The sequence below is a fragment of the Vipera berus genome (genome assembly GCF_964194415.1).
Source record: "Vipera berus genome assembly, chromosome: 3".
Taxonomy (NCBI): Eukaryota; Metazoa; Chordata; class Lepidosauria; order Squamata; family Viperidae; genus Vipera; species Vipera berus.
The window spans coordinates 7,002,313-7,029,773 of record NC_138204.1 but is presented as its reverse complement, the minus strand read 5'-3'; the positions used below and the strand labels follow the sequence as shown (position 1 = coordinate 7,029,773).

The window sequence follows — 27,461 nt, the reverse complement described above, 5'->3', positions numbered from 1 at the left end:
ATTATTATTATTATTATTATTATTATTATTATTATTATTATCTCTCCTGGAAATTACAAAGGTCCAATCCCCACCACCTTGGCACCAGCCGGCTCAACAAGTGCAGGTGGGCTGGTGGAGCCCAGCAACACTTGCAGCTCCTTAGCCCCTCCACAGCTCATTGGCCTCCTGCGGCTCCCAGGCAGCCTCCTCCCACTTCCAAAAAAAAAGGAGGACAAAAAATTCAATCAATCAATTCAAACTGCTCACCAAAAAAAAAAACACCTTGCGAAGTTTGAATTGATTGGTTGAACTTTGGTTTGTGGGACATTGATTTGTGCTTAGATTGTAAGCCGCCCTGAGTTTTCGGAGAAGGGCGGGATATAAATGGGATTGAAAAAAAACAAACCCTCTATGCTTCTAAAGACTGCACGGGGTGGCAACGGAGGAAGAGACTTGGAGACTGGAAAGGTGAGCGGGCCCTTTTTCTAACCTGCTTGCGCGGGGGCGGCCAGTCTCGGGGTGCCCCGGGCCTGCCTCTTCCCCTGCCTGGCAGGTATCCCCTTGCCCTGCTCCACCGCCCCCTCTGCTAGCCTGGGGCGGGGGTGCACCGGGGTCTTAGAAGCTTCCCCTGTCAGCCCCTGCCTTGCCTTTTTGGCCGGGGCCACGGGCGGCAGGTCTTACAAGAGGGTCCTCTGTGGTCCTCTGCCGGGCCTGCTGACCTTGGCAACAAGTCCAAGGCTTCGGCGCGGCTCCCCTGTCGCTGTTTGTGGAGGGACCCACAGGTGTTTCCCCCCCATGGAGATCCAGCAGCCTCCACCGCCCCCTTTTCTCAGCTGCCTGGCAGGGGGGGTCTGCTACGGAGGCGGCAGTCCGGCGTTGTTTCCCCACCACCACCTGTGTGTGTGTGTGTGTGAGAGAGAGAGACACCCGCGGGAATAGCTCGTAGGGGCGGCGGCAGCCTGGCGTTTGCATTTCTCTGTGTGTGGAGCTTCGTGGACCCGACACACAGGAGGGGGGGAAACGCCAGAACGCCGCTTCCCTACCAGCCATTCCCACGGGTCTGACACGCAGGGACAAGGGGGGAGAGAAACAACGCTGGACTGCCGCCGCTTCTACCAGCTCTGCAAGCCTCTGCCGCCCCCTTCTCTCGGCAGCCTGGCCCGGACGAAGGGACGCCCCTTCGAAGGCGGCGGCAGAGGCTTGCAGAGCTGGTAGAAGCAGCAGCAGTCCAGCGTTGTTTCCCCCCCCCTGTGTGTGTCTTTGTGTGTGTGTGTGTGTGTGTGTGTGAGAGAGAGAGAGAGAGAGAGACCTGTGGGAATGGCTGGTAGGAAAGCGGCGTTCTGGCGTTTCCCCCCCTCCTGTGTTTCGGGTCCAGGGGGGGAACACACACACACACACACACACACAAACACACACACACACACACACCGGACTGCCAACTCACTGCAGGACAAGAGTTACACTAATATCCATGAAATGCTAGAATACAGTCATTAAAGAGAGGATGCCAAAGGAGGGACAAAATGAAGTGTGAATGACAAAAATTGAATTGAATTGTTGAATTCTTACTGGAGCAATTAAGACATTGGTGGCCTCAGCCAGGCTGAATGAAGGGATTTCTTTCTTTTTTTATTCGTTGTCATGCCCTTGCCACAGCTTCCTCAAAGGAGATTCTGTTTCTTCAGCCTGATTTATGCAAGTCTAGCCAAAGCCATTTAAACGCCTGTCCCAACAAAGCAAAGTATATGAAGCTCCTTAAATGCACAGTGACAAATGATGGTCTGCGTAGGGTCAGTGTTTTCCATAAGGCTCACACCACCAGCATTTTGAGTTCAGATATGATCAGGTTACAGCTTTTCTGCTTGCCATGTTACTATGGCCCAGGTGGTTATGTTTTTTGGCATGTGTGACAAAGGATTCCCTCCTCCAAGTTTCAGAATTTTGGAAGCTGATCATTGTGTAGCATTCACTGACCCCTTGTTAGCTGCAAAGTTGGGTAGAAATTGAGTGGATTGGAAAACTGCACAATGCCTGCAGTTTCTTGATATAGCTCCTAAGAGCCAGTCATTACCAGCCAGTTTTGTTGTTGGGAATTGTTGCTTGAGAACCATTAGGAAAAGGTGTAAGGAGCAGTGCCCGGCAAAGTAGCTCGCGCGTGAAAGAAGCCTGGCAGAGGAGCTGGAGCGGCGAGCACAGGCGCCCGGCCCGGATCCTGGAAGGCCCTGGCAGAGACGTGCCCCCAGCAGCGGAGCGTATTCTCCTGCATCTCTACGCCTCCTGTCCTCCTCATTGAGCCTCCCTGTGAGGTAGGACAGAGTCATGGCTTCCTTCCTTGTCCCCTGCAGTGAAACAATGAAATTGCTCCAATTTTTGTCCAGGGAAGCCAGGTCTGGGAATAAAGGGAATTTCCCCCAGCTCTTTGTCCATTTCTATACATCCGTGAGCTTTCCATTGAGGTGAATGGAAGAGGGATCCCTCTGCTGGCAAGTGTTGGTATTTTTCTCTGATTTTTAGATGGCCCCGACTGAGCATGCTCAGAATTCATTTGAGCCCAGGAGGCGGAGGGAGCGGATGTCTCTCTCTCTCTGCCTCTGGGCCAGGCCTAGGCCTGCAGGCCGGGACCTGGGCCTGGGCCCGAAGAGGGGATGAAGGCCGCAGAAGCCCCGAAGATTCCTCCGGGAGCCCCCCCGGCACTGGAACACTCCCCGGGTGGCGAAGCCTGCAGGATGGGGCCGGGATGGCCCAGAGATGCCGAAGTTCACCAGGAGGAGCCCATCGCTGGTCCTGAAGACCATGGAGGCGGTTGAAGACGGCGCTGGAGGTGGCGACCTCGTCCGGAGGCCCCCCGAAGGCCATCTGGTAAGCAGGGCGTCTGAGCGGTGGCATAGAGTAGGCCGGAGGACCCCGGGGGTTCCCCAGAGGCCCTCTGGCATTGCAAGACGTAGCTGGGAGGCTCTGGGCCAGACGCCTCCTGGTAGTTAGGCTCTGGGGAAAGGGTTGGAGGCCCCGGAGTTCCTTCGGAGGCCCTCTGGAGATGCAGGGCGCAGCTGTGGGGCTCCGGACTGGACGCCCCCCGGTAGTCAGGCTCCTGGAGGTAGCGAGGGAGGCTGCCGTCCTTGATTGAAGACTCCTGGTCACAATCGGGGACCTCCTGCCATCTGTCTCAAAGGGTTCTTGCTGGAACCTCCAGGCATCTCGCTGCTGGTGCTGGCTTGGAAGCGTTGCCTCAAACCATCCTCTGCTACCAATTTGTGAGAGGTCTCACAAGACCGATGGCTCGTTGAGGTGCTTCCAAGAAAAAGGCAGCACGCAGGGATGCAATCAGGTGAAGCTTTACTTAGATATAAAGCAGAGAGAAAGAGTTCCCTGCCATGGAGGCACCCATGCCTGGATTGAACCCATGGATCAGTTCCTAAAGGGAGCTAGAAGAAGAGCTAAAGAGGGGTCCCCGGCCCCTCCCTTACCAATGAGAGAGAGGGGGCTGGAGGGCCATTAACTCTCTCCAATGGGGTTGCAGGGGCCGGAGACCCCTGACCCACCAGTGGGAGCAAAGGTGCCTCTTTGCTCCCATCTGATGACCTTTTCGGGAATTGCCATGGCTGGCACAAAACATCTAACATTTCTTTTCATTGAAGACAATACAACTTACTTTTCTGCACACCTAGGACACTTGCTATCATCCTGATTACAAGAAATATCATCAGCACTTTCATCCAGTGATGAATAGAAATCACTCTACGCAGGAGAAAAGATCATGTAAGATTTAAGATTAACATTTAACTCTTAAATTTCATTTTATAATTGACAATCCATTCCAAAATTTTAGACCGTCCCAGTTCATATATATTGCTAAACTCTAACATGCTTTGTAAGACAACGTATGTGAACTGACTTATTACAGATTACTTGAGATTGCTTGGGTGCAACCGCTTCGGCCTTGTGCTCCTTAGACAGCCTTGGGGCTGGCTGTGGGGCCTTTCTCTCTTTCCGTGTGCAGGCCCCTTCTGAGGTGGCACCTGGTGGATTGTCCTTTGTGGCTGGGCCCTCAGGGGAGAAGTATGGCAAACCATTTACGATGGTAACACTCCCAATGAACACCTGGTCCCGAGTGACATGACCTCCCCCTTTGCGAAATAAAACCTCCACCCTGTCATCATCACATAGCTTGAAAATGCTTAACAGATTGTTGGCAATGGAGAGAGCATGCAATAGGCCTTCAACATTTCCCAGCCCTGGTACAGAGACAGTGCCCTCCCCAACAACCAAAGCCTTATTACCTTTGGCAGCCTTGACAGAGGAGTTAATCCTCCTCAACCTTTTAAAACCTTGTTTCATGTTGGTAATATGAGATGAAGCTCCAGAGTCCAGTAACCACAGGCCAGTGGGGCTACCAGCCTTTGTGACGGGGGTAAGAGCACAAGTACATACAAAATTGCCCTTAGCACCACCATAGCCCCTGCCACGCCCCCTTCTCTGCCCCTTGCCCTTTCCTTGTTTGGAACCACGCTTGGGGCCTTGCTGGCAATGGGGGCAGTCCTTCTTCAGATGCCCCTCAGAGCCACAGATGAAACACTTAAGTAGAGCATTGACCTGCTCTGAGTTGTGGTGCCTCCTGCTGGCGCGCTGAGTGGTGGCTCTGGAGTATTATCCTGCATCTCTACGCCTCCTGTCCTCCTCATTGAGCCTCCCTGTGTGGTAGGACAGAGTCATGGCTTCCTTCCTGGTCCCCTCCAGTGAAACAATGAAATTGCTCCAATTTTTGTCCAGGGAAGCCAGAATGACAGCGATCGTGTTCGCCTCAGTTACAGGGTGGTCTCTGAGCATCAGTTCTGCCCTGAGCGCCTTCAATTTTCCCAGGTGTTCTGCCATGCTGGCCCCAAACCTCAGCTTGGTGTTATAAAACTGAGATGTGAGTCTGGCGGTCGAACCGAGGCTGTCGTTGTTGAATAAATCATATAATAACCCCCAAACTTCGGCCGCTGTGAGCCCATCTGGAATGCTGGGGTACAGGTTAGCATCCAGTGACCTCAGTAGAGTGATATATGCTTTTCTATGATACCACTCTTCTTGGGGTCCCCAGGGAAGAGGTGGGGGGGTCTAGAACCATCTCTAGAGTCCCTTCCTTTAATAGACATACCTGCACTTCTTTATTCCAGCTGCTGAAATTCTCCCCCCCCCCCACCCAAGGTGCAGTTTTTCAAAATTATTTGAGAGGGTAGAAGCAGATGTAGAGGTCTGGGAATAAAGGGAATTTCCCCCAGCTCTTTGTCCATTTCTATACATCCGTGAGCTTTCCATTGAGGTGAATGGAAGAGGGATCCCTCTGCTGGCAAGTGTTGGTATTTTTCTCTGATTTTTAGATGGCCCCGACTGAGCATGCTCAGAATTCATTTGAGCCCAGGAGGCGGAGGGAGCGGATGTCTCTCTCTCTCTGCCTCTGGGCCAGGCCTAGGCCTGCAGGCCGGGACCTGGGCCTGGGCCCGAAGAGGGGATGAAGGCCGCAGAAGCCCCGAAGATTCCTCCGGGAGCCCCCCCGGCACTGGAACACTCCCCGGGTGGCGAAGCCTGCAGGATGGGGCCGGGATGGCCCAGAGATGCCGAAGTTCGCCAGGAGGAGCCCATCGCTGGTCCTGAAGACCATGGAGGCGGTTGAAGACGGCGCTGGAGGTGGCGACCTCGTCCGGAGGCCCCCCGAAGGCCATCTGGTAAGCAGGGCGTCTGAGCGGTGGCATAGAGTAGGCCGGAGGACCCCGGGGGTTCCCCAGAGGCCCTCTGGCATTGCAAGACGTAGCTGGGAGGCTCTGGGCCAGACGCCTCCTGGTAGTTAGGCTCTGGGGAAAGGGTTGGAGGCCCCGGAGTTCCTTCGGAGGCCCTCTGGAGATGCAGGGCGCAGCTGTGGGGCTCCGGACTGGACGCCCCCCGGTAGTCAGGCTCCTGGAGGTAGCGAGGGAGGCTGCCGTCCTTGATTGAAGACTCCTGGTCACAATCGGGGACCTCCTGCCATCTGTCTCAAAGGGTTCTTGCTGGAACCTCCAGGCATCTCGCTGCTGGTGCTGGCTTGGAAGCGTTGCCTCAAACCATCCTCTGCTACCAATTTGTGAGAGGCCTCACAAGACCGATGGCTCGTTGAGGTGCTTCCAAGAAAAAGGCAGCACGCAGGGATGCAATCAGGTGAAGCTTTACTTAGATATAAAGCAGAGAAAGAGTTCCCTGGCATGGAGGCACCCATGCCTGGATTGAACCCATGGATCAGTTCCTAAAGGGAGCTAGAAGAAGAGCTAAAGAGGGGTCCCCGGCCCCTCCCTTACCAATGAGAGAGAGGGGGCTGGAGGGCCATTAACTCTCTCCAGTGGGGTTGCAGGGGCCGGAGACCCCTGACCCACCAGTGGGAGCAAAGGTGCCTCTTTGCTCCCATCTGATGACCTTTTGGGGAATTGCCATGGCTGGCACAAAACATCTAACATTTCTTTTCATTGAAGACAATACAACTTACTTTTCTGCACACCTAGGACACTTGCTATCATCCTGATTACAAGAAATATCATCAGCACTTTCATCCAGTGATGAATAGAAATCACTCTACGCAGGAGAAAAGATCATGTAAGATTTAAGATTAACATTTAACTCTTAAATTTCATTTTATAATTGACAATCCATTCCAAAATTTTAGACCGTCCCAGTTCATATATATTGCTAAACTCTAACATGCTTTGTAAGACAACGTATGTGAACTGACTTATTACAGATTACTTGAGATTGCTTGGGTGCAACCGCTTCGGCCTTGTGCTCCTTAGACAGCCTTGGGGCTGGCTGTGGGGCCTTTCTCTCTTTCCGTGTGCAGGCCCCTTCTGAGGTGGCACCTGGTGGATTGTCCTTTGTACCTGGGCCCTCAGGGGAGAAGTATGGCAAACCATTTACGATGGTAACACTCCCAATGAACACCTGGTCCTGAGTGACATGACCTCCACCCTGTCATCATCACATAACTTGAAAATGCTTAACAGATTGTTGGCAATGGAGAGAGCATGCAATAGGCCTTCAACATTTCCCAGCCCTGGTACAGAGACAGTGCCCTCCCCAACAACCAAAGCCTTATTACCATTGGCAGCCTTGACAGAGGAGTTAATCCTCCTCAACCTTTTAAAACCTTGTTTCATGTTGGTAATATGAGATGAAGCTCCAGAGTCCAGTAACCACAGGCCAGTGGGGCTACCAGCCTTTGTGGCGGGGGTGAGAGCACAAGTACATACAAAATTGCCCTTAGCACCACCATAGCCCCCGCCACGCCCCCTAATCTGCCCCTTGCCCTTTCCTTGTTTGGAACCACGCTTGGGGCCTTGCTGGCAATGGGGGCAGTCCTTCTTCAGATGCCCCTCAGAGCCACAGATGAAACACTTAAGTAGAGCATTGACCTGCTCTGAGTTGTGGTGCCTCCTGCTGGCGCGCTGAGTGGTGGCTCTGGAGTATTATCCTGCATCTCTACGCCTCCTGTCCTCCTCATTGAGCCTCCCTGTGTGGTAGGACAGAGTCATGGCTTCCTTCCTGGTCCCCTCCAGTGAAACAATGAAATTGCTCCAATTTTTGTCCAGGGAAGCCAGAATGACAGCGATCGTGTTTGCCTCAGTTACAGGGTGGTCTCTGAGCATCAGTTCTGCCCTGAGCGCCTTCAATTTTCCCAGGTGTTCTGCCATGCTGGCCCCAAACCTCAGCTTGGTGTTATAAAACTGAGATGTGAGTCTGGCGGTCGAACCGAGGCTGTCGTTGTTGAATAAATCATATAATAACCCCCAAACTTCGGCCGCTGTGAGCCCATCTGGAATGCTGGGGTACAGGTTAGCATCCAGTGAGCTCAGTAGAGTGATATATGCTTTTCTATGATACCACTCTTCTTGGGGTCCCCAGGGAAGAGGTGGGGGGGTCTAGAACCATCTCTAGAGTCCCTTCCTTTAATAGACATACCTGCACTTCTTTATTCCAGCTGCTGAAATTCTCCCCCCCCCCCCCACCCAAGGTGCAGTTTTTCAAAATTATTTGAGAGGGTAGAAGCAGATGTAGAGGTCTGGGAATAAAGGGAATTTCCCCCAGCTCTTTGTCCATTTCTATACATCCGTGAGCTTTCCATTGAGGTGAATGGAAGAGGGATCCCTCTGCTGGCAAGTGTTGGTATTTTTCTCTGATTTTTAGATGGCCCCGACTGAGCATGCTCAGAATTCATTTGAGCCCAGGAGGCGGAGGGAGCGGATGTCTCTCTCTCTCTGCCTCTGGGCCAGGCCTAGGCCTGCAGGCCGGGACCTGGGCCTGGGCCCGAAGAGGGGATGAAGGCCGCAGAAGCCCCGAAGATTCCTCCGGGAGCCCCCCCGGCACTGGAACACTCCCCGGGTGGCGAAGCCTGCAGGATGGGGCCGGGATGGCCCAGAGATGCCGAAGTTCGCCAGGAGGAGCCCATCGCTGGTCCTGAAGACCATGGAGGCGGTTGAAGACGGCGCTGGAGGTGGCGACCTCGTCCGGAGGCCCCCCGAAGGCCATCTGGTAAGCAGGGCGTCTGAGCGGTGGCATAGAGTAGGCCGGAGGACCCCGGGGGTTCCCCAGAGGCCCTCTGGCATTGCAAGACGTAGCTGGGAGGCTCTGGGCCAGACGCCTCCTGGTAGTTAGGCTCTGGGGAAAGGGTTGGAGGCCCCGGAGTTCCTTCGGAGGCCCTCTGGAGATGCAGGGCGCAGCTGTGGGGCTCCGGACTGGACGCCCCCCGGTAGTCAGGCTCCTGGAGGTAGCGAGGGAGGCTGCCGTCCTTGATTGAAGACTCCTGGTCACAATCGGGGACCTCCTGCCATCTGTCTCAAAGGGTTCTTGCTGGAACCTCCAGGCATCTCGCTGCTGGTGCTGGCTTGGAAGCGTTGCCTCAAACCATCCTCTGCTACCAATTTGTGAGAGGCCTCACAAGACCGATGGCTCGTTGAGGTGCTTCCAAGAAAAAGGCAGCACGCAGGGATGCAATCAGGTGAAGCTTTACTTAGATATAAAGCAGAGAAAGAGTTCCCTGGCATGGAGGCACCCATGCCTGGATTGAACCCATGGATCAGTTCCTAAAGGGAGCTAGAAGAAGAGCTAAAGAGGGGTCCCCGGCCCCTCCCTTACCAATGAGAGAGAGGGGGCTGGAGGGCCATTAACTCTCTCCAGTGGGGTTGCAGGGGCCGGAGACCCCTGACCCACCAGTGGGAGCAAAGGTGCCTCTTTGCTCCCATCTGATGACCTTTTGGGGAATTGCCATGGCTGGCACAAAACATCTAACATTTCTTTTCATTGAAGACAATACAACTTACTTTTCTGCACACCTAGGACACTTGCTATCATCCTGATTACAAGAAATATCATCAGCACTTTCATCCAGTGATGAATAGAAATCACTCTACGCAGGAGAAAAGATCATGTAAGATTTAAGATTAACATTTAACTCTTAAATTTCATTTTATAATTGACAATCCATTCCAAAATTTTAGACCGTCCCAGTTCATATATATTGCTAAACTCTAACATGCTTTGTAAGACAACGTATGTGAACTGACTTATTACAGATTACTTGAGATTGCTTGGGTGCAACCGCTTCGGCCTTGTGCTCCTTAGACAGCCTTGGGGCTGGCTGTGGGGCCTTTCTCTCTTTCCGTGTGCAGGCCCCTTCTGAGGTGGCACCTGGTGGATTGTCCTTTGTACCTGGGCCCTCAGGGGAGAAGTATGGCAAACCATTTACGATGGTAACACTCCCAATGAACACCTGGTCCTGAGTGACATGACCTCCACCCTGTCATCATCACATAACTTGAAAATGCTTAACAGATTGTTGGCAATGGAGAGAGCATGCAATAGGCCTTCAACATTTCCCAGCCCTGGTACAGAGACAGTGCCCTCCCCAACAACCAAAGCCTTATTACCATTGGCAGCCTTGACAGAGGAGTTAATCCTCCTCAACCTTTTAAAACCTTGTTTCATGTTGGTAATATGAGATGAAGCTCCAGAGTCCAGTAACCACAGGCCAGTGGGGCTACCAGCCTTTGTGGCGGGGGTGAGAGCACAAGTACATACAAAATTGCCCTTAGCACCACCATAGCCCCCGCCACGCCCCCTAATCTGCCCCTTGCCCTTTCCTTGTTTGGAACCACGCTTGGGGCCTTGCTGGCAATGGGGGCAGTCCTTCTTCAGATGCCCCTCAGAGCCACAGATGAAACACTTAAGTAGAGCATTGACCTGCTCTGAGTTGTGGTGCCTCCTGCTGGCGCGCTGAGTGGTGGCTCTGGAGTATTATCCTGCATCTCTACGCCTCCTGTCCTCCTCATTGAGCCTCCCTGTGTGGTAGGACAGAGTCATGGCTTCCTTCCTGGTCCCCTCCAGTGAAACAATGAAATTGCTCCAATTTTTGTCCAGGGAAGCCAGAATGACAGCGATCGTGTTTGCCTCAGTTACAGGGTGGTCTCTGAGCATCAGTTCTGCCCTGAGCGCCTTCAATTTTCCCAGGTGTTCTGCCATGCTGGCCCCAAACCTCAGCTTGGTGTTATAAAACTGAGATGTGAGTCTGGCGGTCGAACCGAGGCTGTCGTTGTTGAATAAATCATATAATAACCCCCAAACTTCGGCCGCTGTGAGCCCATCTGGAATGCTGGGGTACAGGTTAGCATCCAGTGAGCTCAGTAGAGTGATATATGCTTTTCTATGATACCACTCTTCTTGGGGTCCCCAGGGAAGAGGTGGGGGGGTCTAGAACCATCTCTAGAGTCCCTTCCTTTAATAGACATACCTGCACTTCTTTATTCCAGCTGCTGAAATTCTCCCCCCCCCCCCCCACCCAAGGTGCAGTTTTTCAAAATTATTTGAGAGGGTAGAAGCAGATGTAGAGGTCTGGGAATAAAGGGAATTTCCCCCAGCTCTTTGTCCATTTCTATACATCCGTGAGCTTTCCATTGAGGTGAATGGAAGAGGGATCCCTCTGCTGGCAAGTGTTGGTATTTTTCTCTGATTTTTAGATGGCCCCGACTGAGCATGCTCAGAATTCATTTGAGCCCAGGAGGCGGAGGGAGCGGATGTCTCTCTCTCTCTGCCTCTGGGCCAGGCCTAGGCCTGCAGGCCGGGACCTGGGCCTGGGCCCGAAGAGGGGATGAAGGCCGCAGAAGCCCCGAAGATTCCTCCGGGAGCCCCCCCCGGCACTGGAACACTCCCCGGGTGGCGAAGCCTGCAGGATGGGGCCGGGATGGCCCAGAGATGCCGAAGTTCGCCAGGAGGAGCCCATCGCTGGTCCTGAAGACCATGGAGGCGGTTGAAGACGGCGCTGGAGGTGGCAACCTCGTCCGGAGGCCCCCCGAAGGCCATCTGGTAAGCAGGGTGTCTGAGCGGTGGCATAGAGTAGGCCGGAGGACCCCGGGGGTTCCCCAGAGGCCCTCTGGCATTGCAAGACGTAGCTGGGAGGCTCTGGGCCGGACGCCTCCTGGTAGTTAGGCTCTGGGGAAAGGGTTGGAGGCCCCGGAGTTCCTTCGGAGGCCCTCTGGAGATGCAGGGCGCAGCTGTGGGGCTCCGGACTGGACGCCCCCCAGTAGTCAGGCTCCTGGAGGTAGCGAGGGAGGCTGCCGTCCTTGATTGAAGACTCCTGGTCACAATCGGGGACCTCCTGCCATCTGTCTCAAAGGGTTCTTGCTGGAACCTCCAGGCATCTCCCTGCTGGTGCTGGCTTGGAAGCGTTGCCTCAAACCATCCTCTGCTACCAATTTGTGAGAGGTCTCACAAGACCGATGGCTCCTTGAAGTGCTTCCAAGAAAAAGGCAGCACGCAGGGATGCAATCAGGTGAAGCTTTTCTTAGATATAAAGCAGAGAGAAAGAGTTCCCTGGCATGGAGGCACCCATGCCTGGATTGAACCCATGGATCAGTTCCTAAAGGGAGCTAGAAGAAGAGCTAAAGAGGGGTCCCCGGCCCCTCCCTTACCAATGAGAGAGAGGGGGCTGGAGGGCCATTAACTCTCTCCAGTGGGGTTGCAGGGGCCGGAGACCCCTGACCCACCAGTGGGAGCAAAGGTGCCTCTTTGCTCCCATCTGATGACCTTTTGGGGAATTGCCATGGCTGGCACAAAACATCTAACATTTCTTTTCATTGAAGACAATACAACTTACTTTTCTGCACACCTAGGACACTTGCTATCATCCTGATTACAAGAAATATCATCAGCACTTTCATCCAGTGATGAATAGAAATCACTCTACGCAGGAGAAAAGATCATGTAAGATTTAAGATTAACATTTAACTCTTAAATTTCATTTTATAATTGACAATCCATTCCAAAATTTTAGACCGTCCCAGTTCATATATATTGCTAAACTCTAACATGCTTTGTAAGACAACGTATGTGAACTGACTTATTACAGATTACTTGAGATTGCTTGGGTGCAACCGCTTCGGCCTAGTGCTCCTTAGACAGCCTTGGGGCTGGCTGTGGGGCCTTTCTCTCTTTCCGTGTGCAGGCCCCTTCTGAGGTGGCACCTGGTGGATTGTCCTTTGTACCTGGGCCCTCAGGGGAGAAGTATGGCAAACCATTTACGATGGTAACATTCCCAATGAACACCTGGTCCCGAGTGACATGACCTCCCCCTTTGCGAAATAAAACCTCCACCCTGTCATCATCACATAACTTGAAAATGCTTAACAGATTGTTGGCAATGGAGAGAGCATGCAATAGGCCTTCAACATTTCCCAGCCCTGGTACAGAGACAGTGACCTCCCCAACAACCAAAGCCTTATTACCATTGGCAGCCTTGACAGAGGAGTTAATCCTCCTCAACCTTTTAAAACCTTGTTTCATGTTGGTAATATGAGATGAAGCTCCAGAGTCCAGTAACCACAGGCCAGTGGGGCTACCAGCCTTTGTGGCGGGGGTGAGAGCACAAGTACATACAAAATTGCCCTTAGCACCACCATAGCCCCCGCCACGCCCCCTTCTCTGCCCCTTGCCCTTTCCTTGTTTGGAACCACGCTTGGGGCCTTGCTGGCAATGGGGGCAGTCCTTCTTCAGATGCCCCTCAGAGCCACAGATGAAACACTTAAGTAGAGCATTGACCTGCTCTGAGTTGTGGTGCCTCCTGCTGGCGCGCTGAGTGGTGGCTCTGGAGTATTATCCTGCATCTCTATGCCTCCTGTCCTCCTCATTGAGCCTCCCTGTGTGGTAGGACAGAGTCATGGCTTCCTTCCTGGTCCCCTCCAGTGAAACAATGAAATTGCTCCAATTTTTGTCCAGGGAAGCCAGAATGACAGCGATCGTGTTTGCCTCAGTTACAGGGTGGTCTCTGAGCATCAGTTCTGCCCTGAGCGCCTTCAATTTTCCCAGGTGTTCTGCCATGCTGGCCCCAAACCTCAGCTTGGTGTTATAAAACTGAGATGTGAGTCTGGCGGTCGAACCGAGGCTGTCGTTGTTGAATAAATCATATAATAACCCCCAAACTTCGGCCGCTGTGAGCCCATCTGGAATGCTGGGGTACAGGTTAGCATCCAGTGAGCTCAGTAGAGTGATATATGCTTTTCTATGATACCACTCTTCTTGGGGTCCCCAGGGAAGAGGTGGGGGGGTCTAGAACCATCTCTAGAGTCCCTTCCTTTAATAGACATACCTGCACTTCTTTATTCCAGCTGCTGAAATTCTCCCCCCCCCCACCCAAGGTGCAGTTTTTCAAAATTATTTGAGAGGGCAGAAGCAGATGTAGAGGTCTGGGAATAAAGGGAATTTCCCCCAGCTCTTTGTCCATTTCTTTACATCCGTGAGCTTTCCATTGAGGTGAATGGAAGAGAGATCCCTCTGCTGGCAAGTGTTGGTATTTTTCTCTGATTTTTAGATGGCCCCGACTGAGCATGCTCAGAATTCATTTGAGCCCAAGAGGCGGAGGGAGCGGATGTCTCTCTCTCTGCCTCTGGGCCAGGCCTAGGCCTCCAGCCGGAGGGCCCGGGGGTTCCCCAGAAGCCCTCTGGCGTTGCAAGACATAGCTGGGAGGCTCCGGGCCGGACGCCTCCTGGTAGTTAGGCCCCGGAGCTCCTTCGGAGGCCCTCTGGAGACGCGGGGCGCAGCTGGGGGACTCCGGACTGGATGTCCCCCCGTAGTCAGGCTCCTGGAGGTAGCGAGGGAGGCTGGCTACCCCCGATGTCGAGGCCCCGGTCGTTGTGGTCTCCAGGGCCGCAACCAGGGCCTGGATGGCTGCTTTAAACCATGCTGTAGCAAGTGCGGCTGGGCAGGCCATCATAGGCCTTGAGGCTTTCCAGTGGGGAAGGCTGGGCGGTTTGCGTGCCGCTTCGGCTGGCTGCCAGCAGTTGCTGGGCCTGGAGGGCTAGCTGAGGCCTATCAATCCACGTTGGTGGCCTGGGGGCCGCCATGTTTCTTCCGGTTGGCCCCAGAAGCTGCAGATCACAGTTTGGCGGGAAATTTCCCGCCAAAAGCTCCGGGGCTCCGGCGTCCTTCGTGCTGCGAGGAGCGTTCGGAGCAGCTCCCTGCATTCCCGTTCAGTCATCTGGTCCACGCTGGGGTTGGCCTGGTCCCAGGCCGCTTCTCTGGTGTCTGGGCAGTCTTGGGTAGACTGCAGGCCTTCCGTGCTTCCCTCCGTGGCTTGCGGCTGTAGGGAGGCATGCGAAGGGGTCCCAGGCGCTCCGCTGGGTCCTCTGGGGGAATAGAGGTCATCTGTATCCTCACCTGGACTGAAGCTGGCGTCGGGCTCGATGCAGGGCTGCCGTCCTTGATTGAAGACTCCTGGTCACAATCGGGGACCTCCTGCCATCTGTCTCAAAGGGTTCTTGCTGGAACCTCCAGGCATCTCGCTGCTGGTGCTGGCTTGGAAGCGTTGCCTCAAAGCATCCTCTGCTACCAATTTGTGAGAGGCCTCACGAGACCGATGGCTCGTTGAGGTGCTTCCAAGAAAAAGGCAGCACGCAGGGATGCAATCAGGTGAAGCTTTATTTAGGTATAAAGCAGAGAGAAAGAGTTCCCTGGCATGGAGGCACCCATGCCTGGATTGAGCCCATGGATCAGTTCCTAAAGGGAGCTAGAAGAAGAGCTAAAGAGGGGTCCCGGCCCCTCCCTTACCAAAGAGAGAGAGAGGGGGCTGGAGGGCCATTAACTCTCTCCAATGGGGTTGCAGGGGGCGGAGACCCCTGACCCACCAGTGGGAGCAAAGGTGCCTCTTTGCTCCCATCTGATGACCTTTTGGGGAATTGCCATGGCTGGCACAAAAACATCTAACATTTCTTTTCATTGAAGACAATACAACTTACTTTTCTGCACACCTAGGACACTTGCTATCATCCTGATTACAAGAAATATCAACAGCACTTTCATCCAGTGATGAAGAATAGGAATCACTCTACGCAGGAGAAAAGATCATGTAAGATTTAAGATTAACATTTAACTCTTAAATTTCATTTTATAATTGACAATCCATTCCAAAATTTTAGACCGTCCCAGTTCATATATATTGCTAAACTCTAACATGCTTTGTAAGCACAACGTATGTGAACTGACTTATTACAGATTACTTGAGATTGCTTGGGTGCAACCGCTTCGGCCTCTTTGCTCACATCTGATGACCTTTTGGGGAATTGCCATGGCTGGCACAAAAACATCTAACATTTCTTTTCATTGAAGACAATACAACTTACTGTTCTGCACACCCAGGACAGTTGGTATCATCCTGACTGTGAGAAATATCAGCACCACTTTCTTCCAGCAATGAAGAATAGAAATCACTCTATACAGGAGAAAAGATCATGTAAGATTTAAGATTAACCTTTAACTCTTAAATTTCATTTTATAATTGACAATCCATTCCAAAATTTTAGACCGTCCCAGTTCATATATATTGCTAAGGTGTAATATGCTTTGTAAGCACAACATATGTGAACTCACTTATTACAGATTACTATTACGTATAAACTGAATTATTGTAGCTTTTTCAAATCCTGGCATAACATTAAGTTTGAATCTGTACATTTTAGAATGATGGTTAAATGTTTTATAAGTTCATAGAACCCTACTGCTGCCTCATTGTGGCAGGGAGATGTTCTTGGGAAGGATGAGCAAGAATGCCAGTAGTATATGCCAACCATATATAATCTAAATAATGTCACCCAAGATATGAAAAATCATTCCAGCTGCAACTCCGCTGCTGGGGGCACGTCTCTGCCAGGGCCTTCCCGGATCTGGGCCGGGCGCCTCTGCTCGCCGCTCCGGCTCCTCTGCCGGGCTTCTTTCACATGCAAGCTACTTTGCCAGGCAATGCTGAGGGCGAGCAGAGGCGCCTGGCCTGGATCCTGCAAGGCCTGGCCGAGACGCGCCCCCAACAGCAGAGCCGCTCCAGCTCCTCTGCCGGGCTTCTTTCACGCATGGGCTCCTGTGCCGGGCGCTTGAAGTGCAAGGATCACATCCAGGCAAGAATGTTCAGCTCACAGAAAATGAGATTCCGGGCATATGCCTGAAGTCACGAGAGATCTTCCTGAGCCAGCCCATTTTGTTGGAACTAGAAGCCCCACTCAAAATTTGTGGTATACTGACATCATATCCAGAAAACAGCATCCAGTTTGTACATCCCTCCTAAAAAAATTATGTGGAACAAAATGCAAAACTAACTTCTTCAGGCTGGGCTGTACACAGGAAATATCCTTTTCTTTACGTAGGTGTCGACATTTTGGAGAAGGGATGGAACTGGTCAAATCTTTGTTCCCTGTGAATAGAGTAAGGTAACCAATGCTTACGATAAGTCAATGCTGCCAGAAGAATTCAGTTATTAAACAGCTGTAAATTACAGTTAAGTAAAAAGATTATTAGATTATTTTTCATTTTTTTTAACCATCTATACTGTGGCCCTTTGGCTGTTTAATGGGAGTAATAATTTCTGAGTATATGTATCTAGCATTATACAATATTCCATAGCTGCGGTCTGTCAAATAGCTTACAGTAGTATGAGTTATTAGTTACCAATAAGGTATTACTGGTTGCTATCCTTAACCTCTTTCCAAGGAGATGAGCAGAAGTCTAGAGTAAGAAAGGACCTAAGGCAGACATGTCAAACACAAGGCCCGGGGGCCGGATGCGGCCCGCAAAGTGGTTTCATGTGGCCCGCGAAGCCATCCTGGAAAGAGTAAGGGAACGGCCCCTGCTGTCTTGGCCCCAGCCCAGCCTGTCCGGGAGCTAATGTACAATTTCGTGGTGTTCATCTATGCTGAAATACATTCAGTCCACATTCAGTCCACAAGGCCATCTGGAAACAGCGAGGGACTGGCCCGTGCCATGTCGGCACTTCCCCCTCGGCACATGCTGGGGAGGTATCACCCTTTGTGAGGAATGAAGAAATGCACCATCGCTTGGAAGTGGCCAGCACATGGCCCTGCCTACTTCGGGCAGGCTAGGGGTTGGGCAGCGTTGTCCTTCTCTTCAGATTCATGCCACCCGGCTCAGCCTCTTGGCACTGTGAGTAGAGCACCCCGCTACCTGCCAAAACCTGGCAGGCTAGGGGCTGGGCAGCATTGCGCAGGTAACAACTCTCACGCTGCTCATGGCATCCTCTCCCATAGAGCCCACCAACCGGTTATGTGAAGTAGGCGAGGACCATGTGCTGGCCATTTCCAGGCGATGGTGCATTTCTTCATTCCTCACGAAGGATGACACTTCCCCAGCTGTGTTTCTTGCCTGTTTTTCTCCCTCCCTCATCTCAAATATTTTCCCACCACTCTGTTCTTTGGAAGGAATGAAGGAGAGGGAAGGTCTGAGGGAAGTCCTACCTTAGTCCTGCCCTGCTGCCCTTTCACCATCCCCTTGCCCCCTCCTCCTGGCCTATGCTGGGGGGTCTCCCTATTGCTAAGGAAGCTTTGGATACAAAGCCAGGTCTCCTCACATGGAGAGGGAATGGGCCTCCCTCTTGATTTTGCCCTCGTACCCATCATGAGCAGCCTGGCTAAGGAGAACAAGCACAGCAACAGCAGCCTTGAGGAGGAGGTAAATGCAGCTGGGCACCCCCTTGGGGAAGTGGGGCTGGGCTTAGTGCCACGGGTGCTTGAGAGCTAGGCTAGGCATTTGATCCCCGTGCCACCGTCCAGTCCCCCCCCCCCCTATGGCCTGAGAGGAACAGTGAGGCTCCTCCGGTGGACCATGCCTTGGCACTTCCCTGGTCCCATCTCCTTCTGCCAGAGACCCTCAGATCTTTCCCACTCCTGCCCAGGCCCCCATAGGCACCCTTGACACAAATGATGTAGAGCTGGCCATACCCATCCAGTAGGCCATACGCACTCCAGCCACGCCCACCCTGGCCACATCCAGCCCCCCCCCCGAGGGCAACCGCAATGCTGATGCGGCCCTCAATGAAATTGAGTTTGACACCCCTGACCTAAGGTCATCAGGTCTAACCCCCTTTCACCATCCCTGAAAGACGTTTATCCAGCTTCTTTTTGAAAACCAGAGGGAAAGAAACCAATCCATGGTGATAAACTATTCTTCTGGCGAACAGCTCTTACTGTAAGGAATTACACATAGTTCTTAGCTTATAACCTCAACTGAGACCAACATTTCTGTTGTTAAGCGAGTCATGCCCAATTTTACGACCTATGCCACTGTTGCTCACCAAATCACTGCAGCTGTTAAGTAAATCATGCTGTCATTTGAGTGAGTGATTTCCTCCATTGATTTTTGCTTGCTGGAAGCCAGCTAGGAACATTGCAAATGGTGATCACACGATCTCAGTACACTACCAACTGTTGCAAATAGACGCTGGTTGTCAAGCACCAAAATTTTAATCGTGTTTGTGGGGGATGCTGCATTGGTTACAAGTGCAAGGACCAGTTGGTCACTTTTTTTCAATGCCACTTGAACTTTGGTCACAAAACAAATTGTTGTAAACCAAGGACTACCTTATTCCTAATTTCTAATCTGCATCTACATCCTTGAATTTTCATCCCATTAGTTCTAACTCTTTACTGTTTGGAGCAAGTGAAAATTAGTCCAAATAACATGAATATCTGAAGACAGCTATCAGGCCCTCTCAACTTTCTCTTCTGCAAGCTAAACATACTTCGTGGTTTAACATTAACTTTACTAATGTGAACCAGTTTTTCTTATTTAGGATACTCTTCAGGTAGGTGTGTACCTATTGGCCACACTCCTCTCAAGCAGAAATATAGTAACCAATTCCTACACGGCCAACTGTATAAAGCATGAATTAATCTGCTGAGATTATTTAATCATGATAGAAAGTTCCTATATGGACAGCCTTTAACTACCAGTAATGTCATTTTAGAAATGTCTTTTAAGGACAATGAATCTGACAAAAAACAACACCAAAGTTAAATTAAGAAACAAGGTAAGAATTAAGATAACAGTTCTTAAGTCACTGTATCTTATAGCTTGTAAAACAACAAATAAATGTAGGAATGTTTTATCTTAAAGATTAATTAATTTATATACATTTATGTTAGTTTGTTCTGCTATTCCTATAGTAAAAGCTTTTAAGTATTTCTTGTCTGCAATCCCAAAACTCTCCATTCATGATAAAGAAACCAAGATTAAAAAAAAAGTGACTTATGACCAGTCCTTGGACTTACAAGCATCACAGTATCCCTGCATCACATTATCACAATTTGAGTGTTTGGCAACTGGCATGTATTTATGATGGTAGTTGCATCTCAGAGTCACATAATTACCAACTGTGACCTTTCCATGGGATTTCCAACTGGCAAAGTCAAGGATAGGGCGGGAAAGCTGTATTTGCTTAGCAACCCCACGATTCACCTATCAACCATGGTGATTCACTATCAATTGCATCAAAAAAGATTGTAGAATCAGGTGCAACTGATTTAACCATTAAAATCGCTTAGCAATGGGAGCTCCAGTCGTAATTATAGTCATAAATTAAGGATTACCTATATGGTGCTATATTATATTGAGTTGAAATTAAACAATGTTTTTGAATTACACTCTAAAGAGCACGATATAGATAGTAACGAATACAACACATTTGTTGGTAGAAGGAAGAGGTATCCAACAGCTACACCAGGGGTAGGCAACCTTGGCTCTTTCATGACTCGTGGACTTCAATTCCCAGAATTCCTGAGCCAGCCATGGTGGCTCAGGAATTCTGGGAGTTGAAGTCCACGAATCATAAAAGAGCCAAGGTTGCCTACCCTTGAGCTACACCTAAACTTCAGGACATGAGCAGAACATGCATTTTGGGATTGAGTTCTATGTAAATATGTGTTTACATAGAAGTAAACCCCAACGAACAAATAAGCAAATGTAACAGTGCAGCTCAAAACACCATTTCACAATTCAATATTCCTTTGAGTCATAAAAAGTTCTGCACGGTGTAGTACAAGATAAAATTGTTCCAGAACATACCTCCAAAAACTGCATTTGAATTAAATGCCAAAGTAGAGACATCCACTCCATGTAACCTTGGATCACTATTTCCACTGCTTCCTGATGAAGAAGTCATTCTCTTCTTTGACTGACAAACTATGTCAGGGAAAGACATGCGTCTCCAAGTCTCATCAAAAGCAGATTTCAATGGATCTAAAGGAAATTTCTCCAAACTGGTGGAGGTGTTTTTGCCATTGTCACTTCTTTCATCATCCACCTGAGACAGTGGAATTCTCATTGGTTTCACTGCCACTCTGGAAAGTGGCAAAAGGATGACAAAAATAGGTTAATGTTGTGCCATATATATGGCAATTAAAGTTCTTATCCTTAAGTATTCAGTTAAATGTGGGCAGTAGTTCAGATGTTCATTAATGCTGGAGTTCTATGTTCAAACCCATGTTTAGCCATGGAAATTCAAGAGATTTCAGGCCAAGCAGAACAACTACATCACAAGGTTGTTATAGGGAAAATGGGATAATGAAGCCCTATGTACGCAGTTCCCTTTGCAAGTATAAACTGCCTTGGAAAGAAGAATAGAAACTGTGAGAGAGATCTCGGAGTCCTAGTAGACAATCACTTCAATAGGAGCCAGCCGTGTGCTGCAGCTGCCAGAAAAGCCAACACAGTGCTAGGCTGCAGTAACAGAGGGATAGAATCAAGATCAAGTGAAGTACTAATACCACTTTACAATGCCTTGGTAAGGCCACACCTGGAATACTGCATCCAGTTTTGGTCACCACGATATAAAAAAGATGTCGAGACTCTAGAAAGAGTACAGAGAAGAACAACAAAGATGATTGGGGGACTGGAGGCTAAAACATATAGGGAACGGTTGCTGGAATTGGGTATGTCTAGTTTAACGAAGAGAAGGATGAGGGGTGACATGATAGCAGTCTTCCAATATCTCGGGGGCTGCCACAAAGAAGAGGGAGTCAATCTATTCTCCAAAGCACCTGAGGATAGGACAAGAAGCAATGGATGGAAACTAGTCAAGGAGAGAGGCAACCTAGAACTGAGGAGAAATTTCCTGACAGTTAGAACAACTAACCAGTGGAACAACCTGCCTCCAGAAGTGGTGAATGCTCCAACACTGGAAATTTTTAAGAAGAGACTGGCCAGCCATTTGTCTGAACTGGTATAGGGTTTCCTGCCTGAGCAGGGGGTTGGACTAGATGACCTCCAAGGTCCCTTCCAACTTATTATTATTATTATCATTATTGTTGTTTTGTTATTATTAATTTTATTATTATTAATTTTATTATTATTATTATTATTATTAAACAGGGTTCCTAAAAAAGTGGGGCAGCAAGTAGGGATGGATGGGCTCAATTTAGAAGATGATCTGAATTTTTAACCTGGGAGAATACTGTATTTTGCGGCGTATAAGATGACTGGGCATATAAGATGACCCCCCACACTTCCTGTTAAATTATAGGGTTTGGGCTATACTCACCGTATAAGACTACCCCTCTTCCAACGCACACCAAATAAAAATTAAAAAACATCAGAATTTATTTTAATATGGTAATTTTAATTCAAATACTTATGACATGCAGGTACTTAGTAGGAAAACTGTCACTTATAAACATAAGGCTGTTTGTCATCAAATATGTAAACATGTAAACATAAAACAGTGCAAACAGTGGATTAAACTATAATAATAATAATAATAATAATAAAGTTGGAAGGGACCTTGGAGGTCATCTAGTCCAACCCCCTGCTCAGGCAGGAAACTCTATACCATTTCAGACAAATGGCTGGCCAGTCTCTTCTTAAAAACTTCCAGTGTTGGAGCATTCACCACTTCTGGACGCAGGTTGTTCCACTGGTTAATTGTTCTAACTGTCAGGAAGTTTCTCCTCAGTTCTAGGTTGCTTCTCTCCTTGACTAGTTTCCATCCATTGCTTCTTGTCCTGCTTTCAGGTGCTTTGGAGAATAGCTTGGCTCCCTCTGTTTTGTGGCAGCCCCTGAGATATTGGATCACTGCTATCATGTCACCCCTCACCCTTCTCTTCGTTAAACTACACATACCCAATTCCAGCAACCGTTTCCTATTTTCCTAATTCACTTTTTCACTTTTCCTAATTCACTCCAAAGCTTTCCCTGTGCAGAGCCTTAAGTAACACCAGCTGCCTGCAATTAGTGCAGGTTCGCATCCCACCAGGCTCAAGGTTGACAGCCTTCCCTCCTTCCGAGGTAGGTAAAATGAGGACCCAGATTGTTGGGGGCAATTAAGCTGACTTTGTAATAATGCTGCTTGGGGGGTGTATGAAAGCCCTAATAAGCAGGCATATACATAGAATGAAGGCTATTGCTAAGCACATTGATTTGTGCTTTAAATTGTAAGCCGCCCTGAGTCTTCGGAGAAGGGCGGGATATAAATGGGGAAAAAAAGGCCAAATGGGAGATCCGCTCCAGGTTTTCCAGCCAGCCCGCCCAGTTCCTGAGTCAAATGTGTCCTTAGAGCTAAGCAGCTGCTCTGGCTGGGCATTCCCCACCTGCCTTTCAAGTTAGGGTAGACTACAGCTGCTCTTCAACTTTAGAAGGAAAGACGCCCAGACCCCAGCCTGTAAAAAATCACAGACTGCAGCTTCTACTCCAATTGGTCCAGCTTTCCCTGCGCAGACTAAATGGGAGATCCGCTCCAGGTTTTCCAGCCAGCCCTGTCCCTAAAGTTTCAGCACCCGGTGTATAAGACAACCCCGGACTTTTGAGAAGATTTTCATGGGTTAAAAAGTCGTGGGAAAATAAGGTACATTTCCTAAAGCTTATCTTTCTAAAAAAATTGTGTCCAATAGCACCCAGAACACAAACCCCTCAAGCAACAACAGAATACCAAAACTGAATCTTTAGCATACAAAAAGGCTCTCTTCCCAAGTCAATACAACGGTAGATACTGTTCATCATTATATTTGTCAAACAGTGCTAATGACAATGACACTACTTTATTTTAGAAAGAAAGTGGGATCAACTATTTACCATCCCATGAATATGATACACTTAACTTTCTTTTCATTGAAGACAATACAACTTACTTTTCTGCACACCCAGGACAGTTGCTATCATCCTGACTGCGAGAAATATCATCAGCACCACTGTGCCTTCTTTCATCCAGCAATGAAGAATAGGAATCGCTCTATACAGGAGAAAAGATCATGTAAGATTTAAGATTAACATTTAACTCTTAAATTTTATTTTATAATTGACAATCCATTCCAAAATTTTAGACCGTCCCAGTTCATATATATTGCTAAGTTGTAATATGCTTTGAAAGCACAACATATGTGAACTCACTTATTACAGATTACTATTACGTATAAACTGAATTATTGTAGCTTTTTCAAATCCTGGCATAACATTAAGTGTGAATCTGTACATTTTAGAATGATGGTTAAATGTTTTATAAGTTCATAGAACCCTACTGCTGCCTCATTGTGGCAGGGAGATGTTCTTGGGAAGGATGAGTAAGAATGCCAGTAGTATATGCCAACCATATATAATCTAAATAATGTCACCCAAGATATGAAAAATCATTCCAGCTGCAAATCCGCTGCTGGGGGCACGTCTCTGCCAGGGCCTTCCCGGATCTGGGCCGGGCGCCTCTGCTCGCCGCTCCGGCTCCTCTGCCGGGCTTCTTTCACATGCGAGCTACTTTGCCAGGCAATGCTGAGGGCGAGCAGAGGCGCCTGGCCTGGATCCTGCAAGGCCTGGCCGAGACGCGCCCCCAACAGCGGAGCCGCTCCAGCTCCTCTGCCGGGCTTCTTTCACGCATGGGCTCCTGTGCCGGGCGCTTGAAGTGCAAGGATCACATCCAGGCAAGAATGTTCAGCTCACAGAAAATGAGATTCCGGGCATATGCCTGAAGTCACGAGAGATCTTCCTGAGCCAGCCCATTTTGTTGGAACTAGAAGCCCCACTCAAAATTTGTGGTAAACGGCGGTATAACATAAAATTGCTTCAACTGCCTACCTGAGGGGAGAATCCTTTAATTCCAGGCTGGGTTATGGGTAATTTTGCAGCTGCTGGGTTTCTGCTGCACAGGGTAAAGCTGTAAAATGGAAACTGAAGTGGGATCTCCTGCTTCCGGTGTGGTTTTGAAAAGCTGGCATGGGTACAGAAGCGAGATTATGTGTTGAATTGCTGTTCAAGTGTGTGTACTTCAGGGGCACTCCTAGCCTGGGGAAAGTAAGTCTCTGGTCCTTTTTTAGGAAGGTTTCCTGAATTTGAAGCCCTGTACCCCACCAAAAAGGACATAGAAATACAGGTAGTTCTCATTTACCGACCACAATTGGGACCAGCCACTCGGTTGTTAAGCAATGCAGTCACTCAGTGAAACTGCAACTGACTTAGGATCTTACTTCAGCTGCCATTTGCCACACAAACCTGGAAAAGTTCTAAATGCAAGGATTGGCTGCAAAGTTACTTTGTCACCACTGTTGTAACTGTACTGTTGCTAAACGAGGACTACCTATCTTACGGCTATGCAATGCTCATCGGGGTGCCTGCAATGAGCCAATATCCGGCCCCACTCCACTAGGGCTTTTTCGGGGGCCTCGAGGCCAAAGGGGGACGTTGGCCCTCTGGGAACCAGGTTGAGTGGCACTCTGCCTGCTTCAAGTGCACCTACCTACAAGGGTAACCCTGGTGTGATTGCTTGATTTGCTGGTATAGTAGAGCTGAGCGCTAAAAACTGTTTTTGCCACCCTGCCTGCCCCTCGGGGGCACTGCTGCCAACTTTCTTTCATTTCGATTAAGCTGCGCTGAGCTGAGTGAGCATCATTGAGCTGGCCACGCCCACCCGGCCACGCCCACTTGGTCATGCCCACCTGGCCACGCCCCCCACCCGAGGGCAACCATAATGCTGATGTGGCCCTCAATGAAATTGAGTTTGACACCCCTGGTCTATTGGTTCACCTCAGAAAATTCGGTCAGCTTGATTGCAGTTTGAAAGTGGCTGTTCATAAAGAATTGCAGATTTTCAATATATTTTTCCTGTGCAAGATAAACAAATCTTTTTAGACCTATTTAGTTTTAGTTTACTATAATATTCAGAATAAAGTTTTGGCTTGTTGGATCAGTTCAATATCTAAAATAATATTATTCATTATATTCTTTCCAAATATTGCAGTCATTAGAAAGAATTCATTACCTCTCAAACAGACTGTTTTATAATTTTTAAACTGACACAAATTTCATTACAGAGACATTTGAAGAAATTGTCATGTGGATACTAATATTAACAATAATATACTTACTAATTAGTCATGAGGCCATATCAAAACACAACAAAATAAAGTGAAAAGCAAAACTACAAGAAAATGCATTTCATATTTCTTTATCATCCCTAAAGCTTTTTCCAAGCCAATGCATATATGCACTTCGGTTATATTGTTTTATTCAAATAAAAAGACATTAATATTTTGGTTCTGACCACATTGATGTTATTCAAATCTATGGATCCCAATGAATCATTCACTCAATATGTTGTTGTAAATACTTACCTCTCACTTCGCTTTATAGAGGAAAAGGTCAACAACAAGGAAGCATTGGCTTTTATATGCTCCTTACACCTTTTCCTAACGGTTCTCAAGCAACAATTCCCAACAACAAAACTGGCTGGTAATGACTGGCTCTTAGGAGCTATATCATCAAAGAACTGCAGGCATTGTGCTGTTTTCCAATCCACTCAATTTCTACCCAACTTTGCAGCTAACAAGTGAATGCTACGCAATGATCAGCTTCCAAAATTCTGAAACTTGGAGGAGGGAATCCTTTGTCACACAGGCCAAAAGCAAATAACCACCTGGGCATAGTAACATGGCAAGCAGAAAAGCTGTAACCTGATCATATCTGAACTCAAAATGCTGGTGGTGTGTGTTTGTCTCTCTCTCTCTCTTTCTCTTTCTCTGTGTAGGGGCGGCGGCAGCCGGGCGTTTGCGTTTCTCTGTGTGCCCGGCGTTTGCGTTTCTCTGTGTGTCGAGCCCCGTGGACCCGACACACAGGAGTGGGGGGGGAACGCCAGAACGCCGCTTCCTTGCAACCATTCCCACGGGTCTCTCTCACACACACACAAACACACGCACAAGGGGGGGAGGAAACAACGCTGGACTGCCACCTCTACCAGCTCTGCAAGCCTCTGCCGCCACCTTTGAAGGGGCGTCCCTTCGTCCGGGCCAGGCTGCCAAGAGAAGGGGGCGGCAGAGCTGGTAGAAGCGGCGGCAGTCCAGCGTTGTTTCCCCCCCTTGTGCCTGCGTGTGCGTGTCAGACCCGTGGGAATGGTTGCAAGGAAGCGGCGTTCTGGCCTTTTTGCCCCCCTCCTGTGTGTCGGGTCCACGGGGCTCGACACAGAGAAAAGCAAACGCCGGGCTGCCGCTGCCCCTACCAGCCGTTCCCGCGGGTGTCTCTCTCTAACACACACACACACACACACACACACACACACACACACAGGTGGTGGTGGGGAAAACAACGCCGGACTGCCGCCTCCCTAGCAGACCCCCCCCCCGTGCCAGGAAGGGGAGAGAAGGGGGCGGCGGGGAGTTGCAGAGCTGCTCCCTCCGGCTCCCCTTCAGGCCAGGCAGCTGAGAAAAGGGGGCGGTGGAGGCTGGTGGATCTCCATGGGGGGGAAACACCTGTGGGTCCCTCCACAAACAGCGACAGGGGAGCCGCGCCGAAGCCTTGGACTTGTTGCCGAGGTCAGCAGGCCCGGCAGGCCCCACAGAGGAGCCTCTTGCAAGACCTGCCGCCCGTGGCCCATCCAAAAGGCAAGGCAGGGACCGACAGGGGGAGCTTCTAAGACCCCGGTGGACCCCCGCCCCAGGCTATCAGAGGTGGCGTTGGAGCAGGGCAAGGGGAGACCTGCCAGGCAGGGGAAGAGGCAGGCCCGGGGCACCCCGAGACTGGCCGCCCCCCCACCCGTGCAAGCAGGTTAGAAAAAGGGCCCGCTCACCTTTCCAGTCCCCAAGTCTCTTCCTCCGTTGCCACTCCGTGCAGTCTTTAGAAATAAGCACAACGTCCCACAAACCAAAGTTCAACCAATCAACTCAAACTTCGCAAGGTGTTTTTTTTTGGTG

At 49.8% G+C, this 27,461-nt stretch overlaps 4 long non-coding RNA genes across 4 annotated transcripts; 3 read left to right on the top strand and 1 right to left on the bottom strand.

Moving 5' to 3' along the window:
* Positions 1-2,388: 2,388 nt before the first annotated feature.
* Positions 2,389-5,367, top strand: LOC308665094. Its single transcript, XR_014025821.1, has 3 exons — positions 2,389-2,841; positions 3,648-3,738; positions 5,343-5,367. It is a non-coding gene; the product is annotated as an uncharacterized lncRNA (long non-coding RNA).
* Positions 5,368-5,393: 26 nt separating this feature from the next.
* Positions 5,394-8,191, top strand: LOC308665093. The gene is made up of 3 exons (XR_014025820.1): positions 5,394-5,687; positions 6,492-6,582; positions 8,167-8,191. It is a non-coding gene; the product is annotated as an uncharacterized lncRNA (long non-coding RNA).
* A 26-nt stretch (positions 8,192-8,217) lies between these two features.
* Positions 8,218-18,411, top strand: LOC308665091. Its single transcript, XR_014025819.1, has 6 exons — positions 8,218-8,511; positions 9,316-9,406; positions 10,992-11,337; positions 12,144-12,234; positions 15,277-15,370; positions 16,659-18,411. It is a non-coding gene; the product is annotated as an uncharacterized lncRNA (long non-coding RNA).
* A 4,999-nt stretch (positions 18,412-23,410) lies between these two features.
* LOC308665095 lies at positions 23,411-25,387 on the bottom strand. The gene is made up of 3 exons (XR_014025822.1): positions 25,303-25,387; positions 24,358-24,436; positions 23,411-23,524 (listed from the first exon to the last, which is right to left on the bottom strand). It is a non-coding gene; the product is annotated as an uncharacterized lncRNA (long non-coding RNA).
* Positions 25,388-27,461: the final 2,074 nt, after the last annotated feature.